Source organism: Magnolia sinica, chromosome 18 (genome assembly GCF_029962835.1).
Source record: "Magnolia sinica isolate HGM2019 chromosome 18, MsV1, whole genome shotgun sequence".
In the NCBI taxonomy this organism is placed as follows: domain Eukaryota; kingdom Viridiplantae; phylum Streptophyta; class Magnoliopsida; order Magnoliales; family Magnoliaceae; genus Magnolia; species Magnolia sinica.
This window is the reverse complement of record NC_080590.1, coordinates 31,151,991-31,171,734: the sequence shown is the minus strand read 5'-3', so window position 1 is coordinate 31,171,734 and position 19,744 is coordinate 31,151,991. Positions and strand designations below refer to the sequence as shown.

Sequence of the window (19,744 nt, the reverse complement as noted above, 5' to 3'; positions counted from 1 at the left end):
TTATGTAATTCCTTAGCATGTAGGCATGTGATTTAAGTTAAATAAGATTTTATTGCCTATTGTTTACTCTTAATTACTTGGTGGATTAACATCTTTTGTTAATTGAATTACTTTATGGATTCTTTCATAATCTCCACGTTGCATTCTAGCATTAAATCATGTGTCCTGCAACAAAAGGCCTCCCTGAAATTGCGGTTAGACCGCTACTATTGAAGTAAGGATGTATGACCAAGTGTCATAGAGGGGGGTGAAAATGGTTTTAAATCAGGTTGACCATTAACCTTCACAACCTACACAAGGTTAACTAAGGACTCTACACAAGATAACCTTAGAGGCCTACACAAGGCAAATAGGTCCGACACAAGGACACAACCAGGAGCCTACATAAGGAAACCTATGCCTATACAAGGCGAATAAGTCATACACAAGGACACGACTAGGAGACTACACAAGGTAATAAAGTCCTACACAAGGACTCGATGTAGTCTCCCAGCAAAGGCCTATGTAGGCCTTAGTATGTTAACCTCTAGATACCAGTCCTACACAAGGGAAGATCTTCAGGGTCATTGGACTCTAATGACTTACTTGTAAGTAGGTGAGTCTCATTGCTAGCACATACTGAAGATGGCCTTCCTTATTGATGAAGTGTCTTCAGCTCCCTTGATCCGCAACAACTATAGATACTTCAATACAAGTTGCCGGTGTTGGGTTAAGGTATTCTACGGAATCTTCTCTATGAAATGTTGGTCTTTAAGTAAAGGAGTGATTCTAGAATATTAGTTATTCAGAGGATTTCAGCCTATTGATTTGCCATTAATTGTTTTGCTGAAGAATCCTCTAACGGTGGAGTTCATTCTTTAATCCGATCTATTAGTTTTCAATGATTGTATTTAATAAGAGATTAAAGGATGAACTCCTATGAGAAAATGAATCTAAGAGGGTAGGTAGATCTTTAATAACAATAACTCTCTTAAATCTATTTGTTTTTCTCTATGTGGAACCTAAGAAGCAACCCTCTTTAAATAAGCAATAAAGTTCAAATGGTAAAAAAAATGGGCAGAAATCTGTTTGCGTTCGATGTTATCGAAGTTTCCTTCGATGACTCGAACTAACTCCGATGTCATCGAGACTACATCGATGTCATCAAAGTTTGAATTTCGATGGCATCGAATGGAGTTTGATAACATTGAATAATTCCTGATTTTCTTTATAAACTCTCTGGACAGATTGATCCCAATTTTGATGACGTCGAATACTGTTTACGATGTCATCGAAGTTTGAAATTCAATGTCATCGAATAGTGTTTTTAATGTCATCGAAGTTTGAAATTCGATGTCATTGAATGCTGTTTGATTACATTGAATAATTCATGATTTTCTTATTGAGCTTGCTGGACATTTAGTGCCCATATTTAATGTCATCGAGCCTTCCTGGATGTCATCGAACTTTACATTTTGATGACATCGAATGTAGTTCGATTTCATTGAATAATTCCCTAGACTGGTTTAGTTGTTGGACATATTTGGGCACCTTTTCGATGTCATCAAATAAAGCTCGATGTCATCGAAACAATGTTCAATGTTATCGCCAATTGCAGAAAAACTTGTAAATTTTCATATGTTCTTGTAACTTGCTTTTCTAATTTCTAATCTTCCAAAGATGTTTTCCTAGTTGATTTTAGGATAGACTAGACCCTTTTAAAGGAGATTATTACCTGAGGTGTTTTGGTCATGGGATGTGAGGTTTGCATTTACCTTTGGAGATCTTTGAACACATCCATATTCTTGAGTCTTCAGCTTATAGTCTTTATGTGGGGCTCACTGGAATTTATAACTTACCCGTCATGTTAATTGACAAACCAGGGCATTTTCACTCCCTAACCCATCATTTCTTCCTACCACCTCTACATGGCCCAATAGACTATTCCCCTTCCCTCCCAGGACATGAGTATCCTCCTGTCGTAGGTCCCTCCCCCCATCATTTCCCACTGCCATATGTAAAGGAATGACATCGAGAACTTCCCATTGACTCTTTCCATCTTAGTTGGCGATCACTTCATCCCAATCGATCACCCCTTCCTTTGCTTGGCTACCACCCAAAGCTTGAATATCCATCTCAACAATCCGACCCTCACCATCTTCAACTACTACTACAATCGTTCTGACCAGCTCCACATCCTCCAAATAGAAGATAGTTCATATCTTGCTTCGACAGAGACGTTGAATGGGTAGAATCAAGCGATAGGAAGTCCAGTTCGGTAAACAGAGCAGATTCTCTCGAACGGTCGATTAAAAAGGGCTCACATGCGCGGCCAGAGTAAATAAGAAACATGCGTGCCACATTTAGAATTATCTTCGCTCGTGTCTCCAAAGGCACATAAGAACCCGAAATCGAAACCTTGAGCCCAACATCTAGCAATGTATGTTCCACATGTCATCTAAAGAGTAGCAACAAGACAATTGTAATGAAGGCTTCTCTACGAAGCTTGGGAACAAGCCTCCACATTTTATTCGAGGCTCATCGCTGTGGATCCGAGCCTCCACACTGAGGCAACAAGTAGACCTGAGATCGTAGCCACGTGTTGTCGCAGGAGTCGAGATGACCCCACTAACTCCACCAAGATTTCCCCACCAACCTTAAGAGACTGTTTAAATTAAGGCCACGTGTCCACCTCTTCTTCTGGTGCTTCGCAAGAGTATGAGCATGTACTCCATCTTCCTCCCTAGCCACTGGGGATGCCATTGCCGATAGTCCTTTGCCACCACCTAAATCCATGTCTCCCTTCCCTTGGCTGATTCTATCTCGCCAACCATCCCTTTCCACCCCCATCATCACCCTAACCTCTTCGATCGCCATTGCAATATTCTCTGACACTAGGATCAACCCTTCCTCCCGATACATAGTCTGGACCACATAATCTCTTCCTTCCCCTCTGTCATTGGATCCATTGCCACCATTTGACTAAAGCACATGGCAATTAACGAGAAGGCTTCCAAGAACCAAAGCCCCATTAGATGTTTGAAAACTTAAACCAGTCCTCCTAGCCAAAGGCAGACCTGTCGACCTAGTGGAACAAGCGGAACATAGGTCCATCCCGAAACAAAGAAGCCACCATCAACACGATCGATTTTTACCTCTTGCTCAGAGAAATGCTAACTTCATTTTTGGATAGAAGCTTTAGACAAAACTGAGACTTGACCACTTCTTTGTTATTGAGCAGCCACCCCCTCGCCTCTCTAAGGGAGGCTCTTGCGTTCATCCCCATGAAAGCTGTCATTAACACATGATCAATTTCTACCTCTTGGCTCAAAGAAAGGCTAACTTCATTCTCAAATAGAAGCTTTAGAAAAAACTGAGACTTGATCACTTCTCCGTTATTAAGTAGCCACCCCCTTGCTTCTCTAAGGGAGGCTCTTACATTCATCCCCATGATCAACATCTCTTGCAAAGCCCCTAAGCACTTTTAACTACTGTCGGGTGAAACCTCATCACTAGTTCATCATTGCTTTCTTACCTTCACAACCATCTGATGACATGCTTCCCCCCCACCCCCCAATCATTATTTATCTTCCTTACTTCCCCCCACCTCAATCCTAATAACTTGACATTCCACCCTTACCTCCGACTTCCGCTATTTACCTGTTACCATATCCCTAAATGATTCCCCTGACCTAACTACCCCTCCCTCCTCCCTCAACCTGCCACCTACAATCCCACCCAATTTCTTCTCCCAACACTGCCACCCCATCCTTCTTCAAATTCTTTCTAGCCATCTATTGATTCCCCAAATTAAGACCATAATAAGCTCGCTAAATCAATAATTTTAGACCATGGGACCTCCTACTAATGAAATTCTTCGTCACTGTCTCTAGCTCCTCCGCCCTCTCTAGCCAAACAAAGGCAAATGCTCTCATCTTGCATGCTCCTTTCTGTCTTGGAATGACCACCTCAACCACATCTACTAACCTTCCAAACACCCTCCTGTAATTAAACTTCGTCCATCCTCTCGAAGAGTTCTCCATGAATATGGTTTGGAGAACCAACACCATCACCATATTGGCATCCGTATCTTTCTTCCCAACCTTCATCCAGTCCACTTCTTCATTCGCATCCCCAACCCTTCGGCTACAACTCCACCACCCTCTTAAGACGAGCCTTCACCAGACATAGTTGGCACCTTCCCTTTACCAACTGATGCTTCCTAGTAGTTGCCCCCTCTGATACCAACCAACTGACTATGACATGCATTGCTACTAATATTATTCTCGGATGTCATATTCCTTGACTTCTCTTAAGCTTCTTTCCTTTGTGAATCTCCTCGTCAAACATCACATCCCCGAATGTAAATCTTCTCCCCATCCTCTAATCTTCAAGATCTACTTCTCCCATTTCCTCTCGATCTCCCACAAGATCGAGCATCAAACCATTTTCCATAATCTTTCGACCATGCTTGTTGTCGACCTTTGTTTAGCACTCTTCATTGAGATATCGATAGAGTTTTTTGACCTCCCTTGTGATCTTATCTCGAACCCTCGTGGAATTATGAACATTCATGCTGCGAGCTCATCTCACAGTGAAATATATAGGGTGTAAAAAATTAATGACACTACTTGTAGGCCGATCGATGGATTTGTTACAATTTCTCAAGTTTTTACCATTAACTTTTTTGTTAAAATGTTCATTTTTAAAATATTTGAAGCTTGGTTGATTTGTGTGTTTATTGTTGACTGTAAGTTGACCTACATCTCAACCCGACTTTAGTTTTCTTCAAAATTAAAATCAATTTTTAATAAATTTTTAATTATTTATTTCTCAAATGCATTGTACTATAGATTAATTGTAATTATTTTGTATAGTTAATGTCTTAATTTTTGTGTACTTTTGTAAAACATTAGCGATTTAAATATTTTTAATTGAATTTTATTTAAAACAATTTAAAATTACAAAATATTATCAAATGATATCAATTATTCTTTCTTATATTCCTTTTGTGTAATGTTGTCATTCAGGTAAAGAATGTAGGAAGAGAACTGCAACTAGACATTGGTTGGAAGAATAGGTAGCAGATAATCAATACGTGTCCATGCACAACCATTATAGGAACATGTTGAGGAGTGAAGGAGATGAGCATAAATAAGGGAAGTAGAGCATACTAGGGCGATGGTGACAGAGTAGTTTGCTTGTTAGGAGTTAAGGAATAGTTAACACATCTGGTACGGAGTCTTGGTTCAATTGAGGAGGAAGAGTATGATGACCCCAACTGCAAATAGGTGGTTCATGAGAAGGGGCTAATAAAGGATGTAACGAAGGAGGCGGGGAGTAATAATAGGTTGAGTTTATAATGAACAATGGGAGAGATCTTAAAGGCGAAGAAGGAGCTGATGAAGAAATCTAACCTACTATACATGACCCATTGCATGGATTTGATGCTTGAGATTACATCTAATAGGCTAGCTTTTAAGATTGTGATATTCGATGCCTGGGCAATAAAAAGTTTTATTTACATTCACACTTGGCTTTTATTGGGTGTAAAGGTGACTTAGAGTGGCTTGGGGCAAAATAGTTTGCCACTAATTTTATCACCTTAGATAGCACCAATATAAGCATGGACTTAGAGCCCTGTGGGGAGGGTGTTGTCATGAACATCGACTTTTGGAAATCTTGTTGGAAGCAATCTTCTCTCGGATGAAATGACAATCAACTTCTATGTGCTTAGTCCTCTCATAGAATATTGGATTATTTGCGATGCAGGTTACTACTTGATCCATAATGCTCTTTCTTTGGTCCCGAACCTCCATGGCTACTTTCCTACTAAAGCCTTATTCATCATCCATAAATCTTTGATTCTAGCTATACTTTCATCACAGGTTTTACACACCTCACCCCTACCTCAGCAAATGAAACTTGTTTACACCATCTATCCCTTTGCATAAGAAGCCATGCCTTAATTTTTCAATTCTCAACAAAGCTAGCTTCGAACATCGGATAAAGACAAAGTAAATTGTAAAACTAGATAGAGCGGCTTCAATGAGCGTAATGTGGACCCTAAGAGATAAATTCTCTTCCACCTGGCTAGCTTCCTTTCCACCCTTTCAACTACTATGTCCCATAAGTATTTAGCGGTTTACCAATATAGACAGGAAAGTCAAGATAAGTAGATGGGAACTCCCCTGCCTTAGACCCAAACAAAAAGGCAAGTCCCAACAACTCCTCAGTTGAAATGCAAACACTCAACATCACTCTCTTAGCAATATTTACCTTCGATCATGAAACAACTTCAATTGTAGATTTTCCACCATACCTGCATCAGCATCGTAGAACAAAAGAGTGTTGTTAGCAATTTGAAGATGGGAAATTGAGTGGCTCCTATCAACACAAAAACCACAAAATAGACCAACTTCTTGCCCGTCTTCAATCGTTTTGTTAAGAACTTTGGCTATCACCACAAAAAGTAAAGGATAAAGGGGTCCATTAGCAAGCACCAAGAACCAAGCTGAGGTAGTACATTTCTTAACTCAACCCCTCTACTTTCCCCTCACAACAAATTATCCCAAGCATATAACTATTATTATTAAAAAAAAAAATTCAATCAATGCGGACAATTTTTTTCGATATCTAATTTCTGCCTATTCCTTCCTTAAATCTATAATCAATGCATTCATGCGCTATTAATGCACTATCTGAAATTTTCCTTCCCTCATTAAAGATGAACTTTGAAGTAACACCTACTAACACCTCTTTAAACCTTGTCACAAAGACCATCGCAAGAATTTTAAAAGCATTCCTAATAAGATTAATGGGTCGATAACAAACATTAGATAAAGATCCTTTAGCAAGGATAACAGATGAATGAGAGGTAATCTGTTTTCTTTGGCTTGGGTTCTCTCCCGGCTAAGATATGATAGGCGTTCCTCAGGTCCTTTTTTCCTGGGAAGGCCCAAAATGTAATTTTGTTCAGGTATCTAATGAAATTCTATGCTTTCAAAAAAAAAAAAAAGATGAATGTGATGGTAGGGTATCTAAATGAGAAAGAAAATTGTGTGTACCTGTCATATGTTTCGTGGCCCCTGAGTCAATCACCCAAGGGATGGGGCCAGAGGATGTAGCAAAAGCATTACCTCTGGAGTAATAGTGAAGATACATGGAGTTGTCATCGCCATATGTTTACCCATCATTCTCTCATAGTTATCTCAAGAGACAATGATGGTAACTGAATCACTTGCAAAAGTAGGGCTACTAGAAGAATCAATACCAAAAAAAAAGTCTACCAAACGCATTGAGGTTGATTGTCATTTTATCCATGAAAATTTGGCCTTAAAGGACGTCAAATGTCATACCAAAAAAATTGATGATCAACTAGTTGATTTCTTAACCAAGGGGACTAGCCGTCATCATCGGCTTCATCCATGTTCAAAGTTAGGTATGATCAATACCCACTGTCCAATGTGTGGGGGAGTGTTAGGAAACGTGTCTCTGTGTCATCTTTTTGTGTAATCCATTAAAGCAACATATTTCAGTTTTATTGTAATATAAGTGTCAACCCTAGTGATCTAACATGTGTTGACTTTAGCACCATTGTTTGAATTATCCTCGATATTATCGAAATATCTCTGATATTATCGTTATCTCCAGCTTGGCGATACCGATAACACTGGGAGTGATACCGATAATACCAATAGTATTAGAAATTCCAAGCATCAGCAATGTATCGCTAAGTATCACCAACGTATTGATATCACCAATATTTTTAATTATGTAAATTCTAGGCATTGTTTGTACTGCCAATGTATTGACATCGCCAATCTATCACTAATATTTTTTTACAGTGTAAATTCTAGGTGACACTTGTATTAAAAATGTATCGACAATATTTCAATAATATCGCCAATGTTGAGATATCACGAAATGTTTGTTTATTAAAAACATTATATTTCAATTTTTTTATAAGCACATTGTTGTATGCAGGTTTCAATTTGTTGTTGCTAATATTAATAATATCTCAATATTATCATTATCGCAACTTGTGCGATATCAAGACCACAATCTTTCATTTCATAATTGTCAATGATTTCTTGGCAAAATATCATGAATTATCGATATTTTGCAATATCGATGGATGTTTGGATAGAAGGTTGCATGGATGATTAGATGTTTAGATGGGATGGTTAGACTTTTTCTTACAACGACACATGCTTTTAAGACCCCATTAAATGGAAACTTATTGTGTATTCATTCTTTTTACAAATTTTTTATTCCTAAATATGTAAATATGTGTATTTTAGCATCACTTGAAGTTTCGCTAAAAATTCTACCAATTTCCCCTGGTTTTCCTGCATTTTTGGTTATCAGTGATATCGATATTGTTTACGTATCCCTGACTAGCGAAACTTGTAGTGATACCGATACTTCGAACACTGCTTTGCCCTGAACCTTCTTTTTTCCTTCTCCCCTTCTCTTTCTTTGTCTTCTTCTTCCTCTTCTCTCTCTCTCTCTCATCATCTCATCTTACTACTGGCTCAACCCTTTTCACAATCCCTTCTTCCTCTTCTCTCTCTCTCTCATCATCTCATCTTACTACTGGCTCTACCCTTCTCACAATCCCTTCTTCCTCTTCCATCCCCTTAGTTGCCTCTCCTTCCCACTCTCCATCATCCATGCCCATGCCATCTTTCACTCCCCCATAATCTTTACCATCCCCTTCTCCACCAAAATTTATTTCACTTAAATAACTACGACCTGCTTATCTCTTTCCCTCTCTGAGCCCTCTACAACAACATCATCACCCCACTACTTTCTTACATTGTAATGGCCTAATGACCTCATCACTAGGTAACACAACAATGACCCATTCTCTAACTAGCTCCTATTAAAGCTAGGAGAGGCTACTCAAGAACTTCCTATGTTGGAGCATTAAGCTCATTCATTAGTGCAATAAGCACCAATTCTAGATCATCTTCTCATACTACTCACTTGGCCACCCCTTTCCTGTTAAGACTAAATTTGGGGATGCCTCCTCAATCGTTGCCCCTTCGACCAAACTCGTAACCCATAGATATGTAACAGTTGATATGTTAACCACTTAGCGTAGCTAACATTTGGAACATTACTTAGTCATGGATCTCATTGTTGGAGCGCTTAATATCAAATGCTCCTGGGCACGTAAATGCCCACATCAAATGACATCTTTTCCTATCAACTAAGCCTAAAAATGAAGGTGTTGCAAAGAAATTCTCATTTAGCTTACCTGCTAGCCCATCCTCATGGGTAGTTGGTTCATATGTCAACCATAGCCCATGGATACACAATGGTTTATATGTCGATAACTCAAGGTTGCCTTCATTTGCAACATGTCCTGATCACATATCTCATGTTTGGAGTTTGTGTCAACTGTCAACTACCCTTGCACACAAGATTACCTGCATCTCCATTAACGAAGCCCAAAACTGAAATGTTACAAGGAAGTTTCATTTAGGTCCCATTTGGAATATGGGATTAGGTTATATGGAATTACATTTGGTCCAATGTAAATTTCATTTGGCGTTTGGAAAAGATGGGAAGGATTGGAATAATCCAGGTATCATATCATCCAATCATAGAAGGAGATACAGTAAGATTTCTAATGGATTTCGAAATCCACTACATCTATGGGCCCTACATTGATGCATGTGTTTTATCCACGTTGTTTATCCATATGCACCCTTTACACATGATAATTGAGTTGCATATGCATACAGATGAATGACATTAGTTATGAAATCTGGTTCATCAATTACAATACCATGGTCCACCAAAAACATGTTTCACTTAATATAATGTTTACTCCAAAAGAAGAATTTGATCCCAAACATGGGATTGGATGGTCAAAATACCATGGTATTTCCAGACATATAATCATTGTGCAATAATGGTGTTTATTCCACCTAATGCAATCCAATACCATTTAATCCTGCATTCCAAACAAGCCCTAGCTTACCTGCAAGCCCATCATTCTAAGCAATTGTTTGGCCATTAATGTTGTCGCTCCTTTTTTTTTCTTTTTTTAGAAAGATGATGCATTTTATTAATAGTTAAAGGCAAAAAAATGGAAACAAAGCATAAACAAGAAGGAAAAAAGAAAAATACAAAAACAACCCTTAGGGCACCCAATCTTAATATACAAGACGACCTTGGTTGAGGACCCTAACAGCATAACTGCTTTAGCTATGGAAATAATAGTTGTTTCTTTCACCTCAAATGGACCAAAGAACAACAAGCAAGACGACCCTCCACCTAGATTTGCCCATACACCCGCCTCCACCAATGTGCCAAGAATGGAAAAAGCTCTCAATTGAGTTTGAACATTACCTAAGAGAGATTAAAAGAGAGCGGAATACCGCACCAAACTTCCCTAGAAATGGGGCAATGGACGAACAAATGATCCATTGACTCTACATCGCAAAGGCAAAGGAGACAGACATTCGACATCACCATTGCCCTTCTATGAAGGTTGTCGATTGTATGAATCCTATTCTTCCCAGCAAGCCAAGCAAAGATCGAAACTTTAGGAGGAGCACCATAGGACAAGACAAGGCTAGTGTGATTGTTGTTGCTAGAATTCTCGGATTGGAATGAGAGTGAATTGAAGGACTTAGAGAAGGAAGTTGCACCATGTCATCGATCTCCGAGTCAAATAAAATTCTGATGACAAGGACAGACCCACAAATCCCTGCACTTAGGCTTGACAAGTAGCAAGTAAAATAAACATTAGCTATGGGACAAAAACTGACCAAAAAAGGAAAACGATCAGAGCGAGGACTCCCCACACTAAACATCTTCGCAAAATCTTCCCACCCCCAAGGACAAAGCCCAAACCAACAAAAGCATAACTCGCAATCCGAGTAACAACCTTCAAAAGAAAGAATGCTCGATAAGGAGACAAATCATTAGTCTACCAACCAATGGAGGAGAAACTATATTTACTAGCGATGATGGTCCTCCACAAACTGAACTCCACCTGGAATCTCACGACCCACTTTCCCAACAACACTAAGTTAATGACATCAAGTTGTCTAATACCCGTGCCCCCATCAGAGATGATCCACAAATATCCCTCCAATTAAACAGATCAAATTTACCCTTAGACACATCACCTTACAAAATGAAGTTCCTTTTAAGCTTATTAATCCTCTCGAGAACAAATTTAAGACACTGAAACTAAGACAAAATAGAGAGGGAGATTGGGGAGGGCTATCTTAATTAAGGTAATTATACCTTTAATTATACCTTCAAGAGACAAGTTTATTCTTCTAGGGTGAAATTTTTCTCTTCATTCTCTCAACTACCTTACCCTACAAGAATCACATGCTTGCTGACACAGAGAGGAAGGCCTAGGTAAGAAGGATGAGAACCAACCCAAGATCCAAAAATGCCAACCAATCGAGAGACCTACTCCATAGCAGAAGGATCCTACGAAGCTCACTTTTAACAAGGTTAACATTGTGCCCCAATACAACTCTAAAACATTTGATAATCTTCCTAAGATTGTCCACCATGGACTCATCAGTCTCACAAAAAAGAAGAGTATCATCTGCGAATTGGAGGGGGCTAACCCATAGGGGAAATTTTCAACCTCAAAGCCAAAAAAGGGACTCACATATTGACCCTTGATAAGCATTCTACTCTAAGCTTGAGAGACCACCAAGAATAAGGAGGGAGATAGAGGGTCCTCCTAAAGAAGATCCCTCAAGGCTTTGGAGAAGCCAAATGGAGAACAATTAATGAGAACCGAGAACCTTACAAACTTAATATAGGCTTAGATCTTGTGTCTCTGCTTGGCCCTACACCCAAGTCAGACCGAATGCTTTCAGTATCGACAATATCAACCACAATATAGGCTAATATATCCCATAATATATCATGTAACCCACCAGTGCGATACAAAATGCATAGGTAGTATTAATATATCCCACATGTTCGATCCAGTGAGCATTTTCAGTTTTCGATCCCTTTTTTCGTTGTTGTTGTAAATCATGTTAATTAGTGTCAAATGGTTACAAATCCACGATTCTTCATGTTTTACATGAAAAATCATGGATTTGGAGCTTTGACTTCGGATTTTGGGGGAGATAAGTTAGGTTGTACAAAATTAGAAAAAACTGAAAATTTCCAATTTCTAACAAATCTGTTTCAATCTGTGTCCAAACACAAAATCAAACATGTACATATCCTAATCTAGTGATTCTTAGTAATTTTGAAATTTTTTAGAAAAAATATATTTTAGTTAAAATTTAATTTTAAAATGTTAAAAAATATCTTCTTTTTTTAATTCCACTTTGATCAGTGGTTAATTGGCCCCTATTTCAAAGTATTCAGAAGTGTTTGATAAAATCATCATCACATCACTCTAACTTTGAGATTTGGGAGAAGATGGGCCAATTTGTGGATAATTAGGGGAAAATTCAAATGTTTTCAAATTGTAGGGGATGAGTACTAGAGTTACGTTAAAGAGTATCTTCACTGGTATCATTCTACTATGACGTGGGTAGAGTATTGTCATTTTTTGGTATTAGTAGTACTATGCCCAGCATCGTCAAGATGGAGATGACAATTTTGAGCTACTGCGCAGTTCTATATATGTCTGAACCATAGCCACACATTATTCACAAGTTTATTTCTAATTCTCTACTTCTTTTTCTTTAAAATGTATTACTTGCATTTTCAAGCATGTCTTCTCATAGCTATAAATTATATGAATAGACTTACAATATACTTGCATCAGTTTAGCCATAAAACACAAATTAGGACGCCATACAAAGGAAACCTATTTATTATGTGCACTTGTTTTTTTTTTTTTGTGATGTTTTGATTTCTAAGTGTTTATTGATATTTTTTTTAACAATCCCTAAAGTTTCATTGAAACATTAGACCAATTTCACAATGTTTCCCCATGTTTCCCAACAATAATGATACATTACACGATACAACCGACATACCCCATGCGATAACCGATATGTATCTATATCCTAAGAGTGTGATACATTACGCAACAATAATACGAAAAAATTGGTCGGGCCAACATATAATCAAGGAAGGACCATTTAACATGATCATACACCTTTTGAAGATCTAGCTTATAGAGGACTCCTTCCTACTAGCCCTGTGACATGAGTCAAGGCACTCATAAGGAATATGAGCACTATCAAGGATCTACCAACCAAAAATTAAGGTACTCTGTGAAGGAGAAGTAACCATAGGAAGCACAACCCTCAACCTTTGAATCATAATCTGAGTAATGATTTTATAGGGGCTACCAATAAGGCTGATAAGTCGAAAATCTTTCAAGCATTCAACACCTTTGAGCTTCGGAATAAGTGCTAAAAATGAGTAGCCCATCTCAAATGGAATGCAGTTAGAGTTAACAAATTCCTCGAAAAAGATGAACAAATCCTGTTTGATAAACTCTTACAAAATCTGGAACAAGGCCAAGCGGAATCCGTCTGACCCCAGTTCTTTATCTCTCTCGAGATTCATCACAATAGCCTTGGTTTCGTCCACCTAGATAGGCTTCTCAATGTCATCAGCCTTCTTCAAGGAGATACAAGTGATCAAGGCCCGATGCGGCCGCCCACCCACTCGAGCCCAGTGTGAAAATGCCCCTGCATTAATCACCACCGGTGAGGAGTCTCGAACACGAGACCTCCCACTCTTATACCAATTTGATGCAAGATAATTAACCACTTGCTCTAAAAGTTCGAACCGTTAGAGCATGGCGAATCAATCCCTTTATCTCATAGCCCAGGCCCCACATCTCATGGGTATCGCCTCACACAAGCCACCAGCCTCACACAGGCCGCCCACCTCGAGTGTGCCCTTGCATTCCACAGGCAACCTCACTCGATCCCGGTGTGAAAATGCCCCTGCATTACTCGACCAGACCCTAATCAATCTTCTGAAGCTTAGTTTCCTAAATAACAATAATGTAAGCTTTGGAGGGTTTGAAGATAGCTTATGCCTATATGCGGCCACCCATGCTCATGGACATTCCAACTGAGAATCTTTAATGGTAACCAATCAGACCCTTCTCCCCCTCTTAGAATGGCATCAACTTGCCCACCTAGGTCAACCAGCTCCTTACACTCCTTGACTAGCTTCAAAGCACGTATATGAAACTCAGTTAAACATCCAATGGCCTCTTTCTTCAACCAACTACAAAGGGCAACATAGTCCTCATCCTAGTTTCTAAACATCACCCAATAAGCTTACTCACATGGCATATAACCTCCCTTATCGATCTCATCCCCCTAATGGCCACAACCAGATCCTCTATAACTCATGGTGCAAGGTCAAAAGAATAGAGGTTTCCAACAAGGAGCCGATAATCCTTCAAACACAAAGAAAACTACAAGGGAGGAACGTCCAAGGTGTCCACAGATAAGCCTGGCTAAACTGCCTCAAACTCAAGGGGAGCAAAGGAAAAGAGGAGGATGGAGTGCAAAAAATCTCTGAAGGGAAAGTGGGAAAAGGAGGAAAATGCATGTGGGAAAAATAAAAAGATCTCCCACACAAGGAAGGTCAACCAAGTCCCTGGCACGAGGAGGATCCACACAAGAGTCAATCTCCAGAGAAGGAAAAAAGGCCACCCCTTTTAAAAAAGGAGCCGAACACATGTCACTAGCAAAGTCAACAAGCTTGACCAACCCCTCCTCAAAAGACACGTTGATATTAGCCTCCATCATGATACTGACATCATACACCTGCTCCATGCTACCCTACTCAGAGACTTGATGAACACATGGAGGCCATTCAATACTCGACGGGGTAGTGACTAGACAATTGTCCACAGAACCATAATTGCCATGATCTACTGACATCACAAGGCAACTAGAAGACCCACCACGTGTCACTACGTTAGACAACAAAAGAACGTTCTTGGGCCTCCACATGTTCGGATAGTTGCTTGAGGCATGCATCAAGGGATGCGGATGGCTCCGCTCCATATTTATGAAAGGAGTAGATGGTTTCAATAAGTGTTCAAATTATCTCCGATATTTTTAAAATATCTTCGATATTATCTTTATCTCCATCTCAGTGATACTGATCACACTAGTAGCGATACCGATAACGCTAGTAGTATCAATATTGCTAAGTTTCGCCAACATATCAATATCGCTAATGTAATCGTTAATAGTTTTAACTATGCAAATTCTAGGTGTCGCTTGCATTGCCAATGCATCAATATCGCCAATATTTTCGACTATGTAAATTCTAGGTAATGCTTGTATCATAAGTATATCGAAATATTATAATAATATCGCCAACGTATTGATATCATCAAAATTTTGTTTATTTGAAAAAAAAAATTATTTCAATTTTTTTCATGGGCGCATGGTTGTATGTCGTGTTCAATTTGTCATTGATAATATCTCAATATTATCAATATTACAACATGCGCGATATTGAGACCTCAATCTTTCGTTTCCTTTCCAATTGTTAATGATTTCTTGGTGAAATATCATGTATTGTTGATATTTTGCAATATTGATGGATGTTTGAATGGAAGGTTGGATGATTAAATAGGCCGGATGGGATGATTGGATTGATTTCTTAGAACAACACATGCATTTAAGGCCTTTTTTGTAATTTTTTAATTTCTAAATATGCAAGTACGTACATTTTAATATCTCCTGAAGTTTCACTGAAAATTCCACCATTTTCCCCATGTTTCCTTGCATTTCTGGTTATCAGCAATATTATCGATGATATCGATATTGTTTATGTATCCCTAGCCAACTGAGAAACTTGTAGCGATACCCGATACTTCGAACACTGGTGTCAATCCACAGGATAATTGTTCATCCTCTGCTTCTCACCTGACAGAGGAAGGGGCACGTGGCACCACCCTAGACCCAAGGACAGACGTATCGTCAAAGCTACTCGACAAAAACTCACCAAGTGGCAACATCTCGGCACCATCAACACCTAAGGCTAGTTGAGGACAATCTCAACCATCCACATAAGAGTGTCGACGCTCGAGGATTGCATTGAAGGGAGGTCAACGTGGTTCCATAAAGGCGGAGATGACAGGACTAGGCATCCCTCGGAAAAATTATTTTGTTGTCTTCTCCCATCGAATAGAGAGAGGGATGCGTGTTAACTTCATAGGAACAAATGGCACCACATGAGTTGACTATTGGTCCCTTGCACATACGTGGGACTCACACAGGATCGAAACTCCATCGCCACACAACTCCATTACAAGGCATGTCATGCATTGTCAATCACCCGAGGGTGGATCCTCACCTTCGGCACTTTCGAGGAGATCGACTTCAAAATCCAGAGGGGAGACTGATAATAAAGGCCTTGAAAAACTAGGGACAAGACCCACATCACGCACAATAAAAGGAGAATCTTCTATTAATGCGTCCTTGAAAGATAACAGAACCCGACGTTGCAACCCCTCTCCTTCAATGGCCGTCACTGGAGGGAGTTCAGACTTGCCATCCCCAACATTCAACCCCCTCTGAAACCTACTTCCACTTTCCCTGAATCTTAGTTCACTATAGTTGGCCCATAATGTGTTTTTTGCACCCTAACTTCCTTCTCGGTGAATCTCTTCCCCTTAATCTCTTCCTGACTACTCCCCCGAACAAAAGCAAACCCTGTAATCAGTGTTTTAAATAGTGAATAGCGTGTAGCATAGTATACACCCATCTCAAGCGTGAGGTGTAAGCTACATAACGTGTAGTGTAAGCTACAAACTACTTTTAGATTTTTAATCAAGGTTGCTCTTGGTTGCAACAATTTCATGATTTTTGCACCAAATTAGACCGATTGAAAATGAAATCGAACAAAATTTCACGATATTTGGCGCAACCAAAGGTAATCTAAAGTAATAGGACTAGGTAATGATCAAGTATAAACGTAAATAAGAGCAACAAAGCTGATTTAATACTATTAATTATATTATTTTACTACAATATTAAAAAGATTAACTATTTTTTATTGAAAATAGAAAAATGTAACATATCCTTGAAAATATTAGTTGATTTTAATGAAATATACCTTCTAATGTAAGCTACGTAGCGTGTAGCATAGTCTATTTAGTGTGTGGCGTATGCAAATTATCATGAAGCATAGGCTACACTCAACGTAAGCTATTTTCATGAGTTACGTAGCATTAAGGCTATGCTACGCTATGTAGCATAAGTTACATGCTACATAGCGTAGCTATTTAAAACACTGCCCGTAATTGCTGTCGAATCCCTGATCCTAGGAATGATGACCTCCCTCATTAATCCGAACTGGCCAAAGAGCCAAGAGAAGTTTACATCCATCAACTCTTTTAAAAATCGATCTACGTAGAGCAATTCTAATTGAGAAAGGCAAACACCTTTCTTAGAAGATGAATTCCTTCTCCAACCCGCCCAAGTCCCTTCTCATTTTGATGACTTGCCACCTCTCCTCCGGCCGCAACTCGGACTGCTCCTGCCATCTCGCAAGGAAATGAGGTTTTCATCTCCATTGTTGAGATGATGAGATCTCTTATGCACTTTTATTCCTACACAAAGTTGAAGATCACCTGTGAAGACCAAAAGAACCACCTCCCTCTCTCCCTCTCTCTCTCTCTCTCACACACACACACACATACACACACACATTTTAACAAATGTTTATAATTGCAATTCAATTTAATAGCGCATCCAAGCTCTTCCTAACACAATGGGAAGGTCGGTTGGCTTCAAATCTAGACTCTTATATTTCAATTCTTCTTCAATTCAATTCAGTTGTCCCATGGAATCGAAAATAAAAAAAAAAAAAAAAAAATCACACTTGAGAAAGGGAAAAGAAGAAATCCTTCAATTCATCTCTCCTTGTTACCCAACCACATCTTCATCTTCTATTTGTCACCTCATTGGCCAACTTTGTTTATTCACCCATCATCTCCACATTTCCACTTATGATGGGAAATGACAGGCCAGTACATTTGGTGCCCTACTACCTATCCATGCACCTAGATTTACCCCTACAATGCCTCTTTTGCCTATTCCTATGGAGCCCAAGCGCCAATCTTTTTGTGGTTAGATGACCTTGCACAATGTTTTGCCAACCATGTACCCCTCCGCTACATGCGTAGTGCTCCCCCTTAACATCACCTTTACACTTCCACAAGCAACTAATACATCTACCCTAATGAAACATGTAGTGATCATCTTTGCCTTTATCTGTCCGCATCATATTCTGGCCTCTTCATTCCCACCCCAATGAACCATGCCGACTCTATTCAATTGTTGTCATTGCTATCACCAAATGATGACAATTGTCATATGCCAAACCTCATGTTAGATCTTTATCATCGTCTCAGGTTCCAAAAACTTTGGGCCACTCCAAACTCTATATAAGGGGCTTTATTTACGATGGATCACATCTATCAACTACTTTAGAGATACTTGCACCTCCACCTTTATATAGATTACTTTCTATGCCCCATGGGAGCATCCTAGGAAAGTGTTATACCACCTATTGGCTTGAAGTCCTCAATTCTTCTATAGGTTGATCCACATTTTGATGGCACTTTCTAGTGACAAGAATTTATTACAAAAGCATCTATTATTTAATGAAGAGATGGGGCATATTAGGGGACTTAATGTAAAAATTCAATGATGCATCAAAACAGGTGGCCCAAACCACTCGATATATTGGATGACCAGGATGGGTAAAGTAGGTGCCGCATGGCCAGGCCACAATGAGATCAATCATTTATAGATAACGACATTCACTACACACAAAAAGGAATTTCACCGACCTCATGGATTATGCCTTCTTATTCATCCTAGAGACAAGGAATTCCACCAACCTAAGCAACTCCACTAACCAGCCTTACTAGTAAGGTTTGAGAATTCTATTATTTAGTTAGCATCTGTGAAAAATAAAATAAAAATGTTTGTTATATTGACATTCAGTATCATAAATCAACAATACGAAACATGAGGTTATTTTAAAATTTCATTGATATAACTGATATTACCATCGTTATCGATTGATATATTGACAAACTTATGATATAATTTACAATATCACATGACATTGGCAACATTTCATAGGCATTGATTAAGAACATGTGATATATGTGCAAAATTTTCAAAAATATAGAAAAATTGTGAAAAGGGTTTTTTGCCAAACTTTTTTGGGGATTGTGTTTATTGGTTTGTTTTAACAGCACTTGAGTTGTTTCCCATCAAATTCATCAAAATAGGAATTTGTTGAAGAAACCACGATCCCAGAGAGGATTTGAGCCGGAACCCCAAAGGTGAGAGAGGTTTCTTTAAAATTTAAACCTCTCAACTAATTAGCAACAAAGCTAGTGAAAATCCATATTTATGCATGCCTTTCATGCATTAACATGGATTTGATTTATGAAAACTTGATTTTGAAGGTCGAGGACAGAACTCTAAACTTCATTCTTTAACACGCTATAAAATCGCAATGTAAGGGGAAAAGATATATGTTCATGAGTGCAATCTAATCTACAAAATGGCTACACACTCTAACATTTTTGGAAGAAAATTAAGAAACGAGAGGAAACAATAATTTTAAGAATGACTCTAACAAAAGAAAAATTAAAAAAACAATTCATTAAAAAAATATTTATTAATTAAAAATAATTGTAACAAAAAAGTTTAGTGGCAATTATTTCTATTAAAATTAAGTAAAATAAAAACTTTATTCACTAATATATAATACAAATGTAATGAAAAAATCATTACAT

General features: G+C 38.7%; 1 long non-coding RNA gene across 2 annotated transcripts in view; it reads right to left on the bottom strand.

Moving 5' to 3' along the window:
* Positions 1-585: 585 nt before the first annotated feature.
* LOC131233835 (uncharacterized) overlaps positions 586-19,744 on the bottom strand; it is a 70,784-nt gene continuing 51,625 nt past the window's right edge. Inside the window, exon 3 of one of the 2 annotated variants that reach the window (XR_009165367.1) lies at positions 586-683. This is a non-coding gene — a long non-coding RNA (uncharacterized LOC131233835). The remainder of the gene's footprint in view (positions 684-19,744) is intronic. The other variant, XR_009165368.1, reaches the window with a different exon arrangement.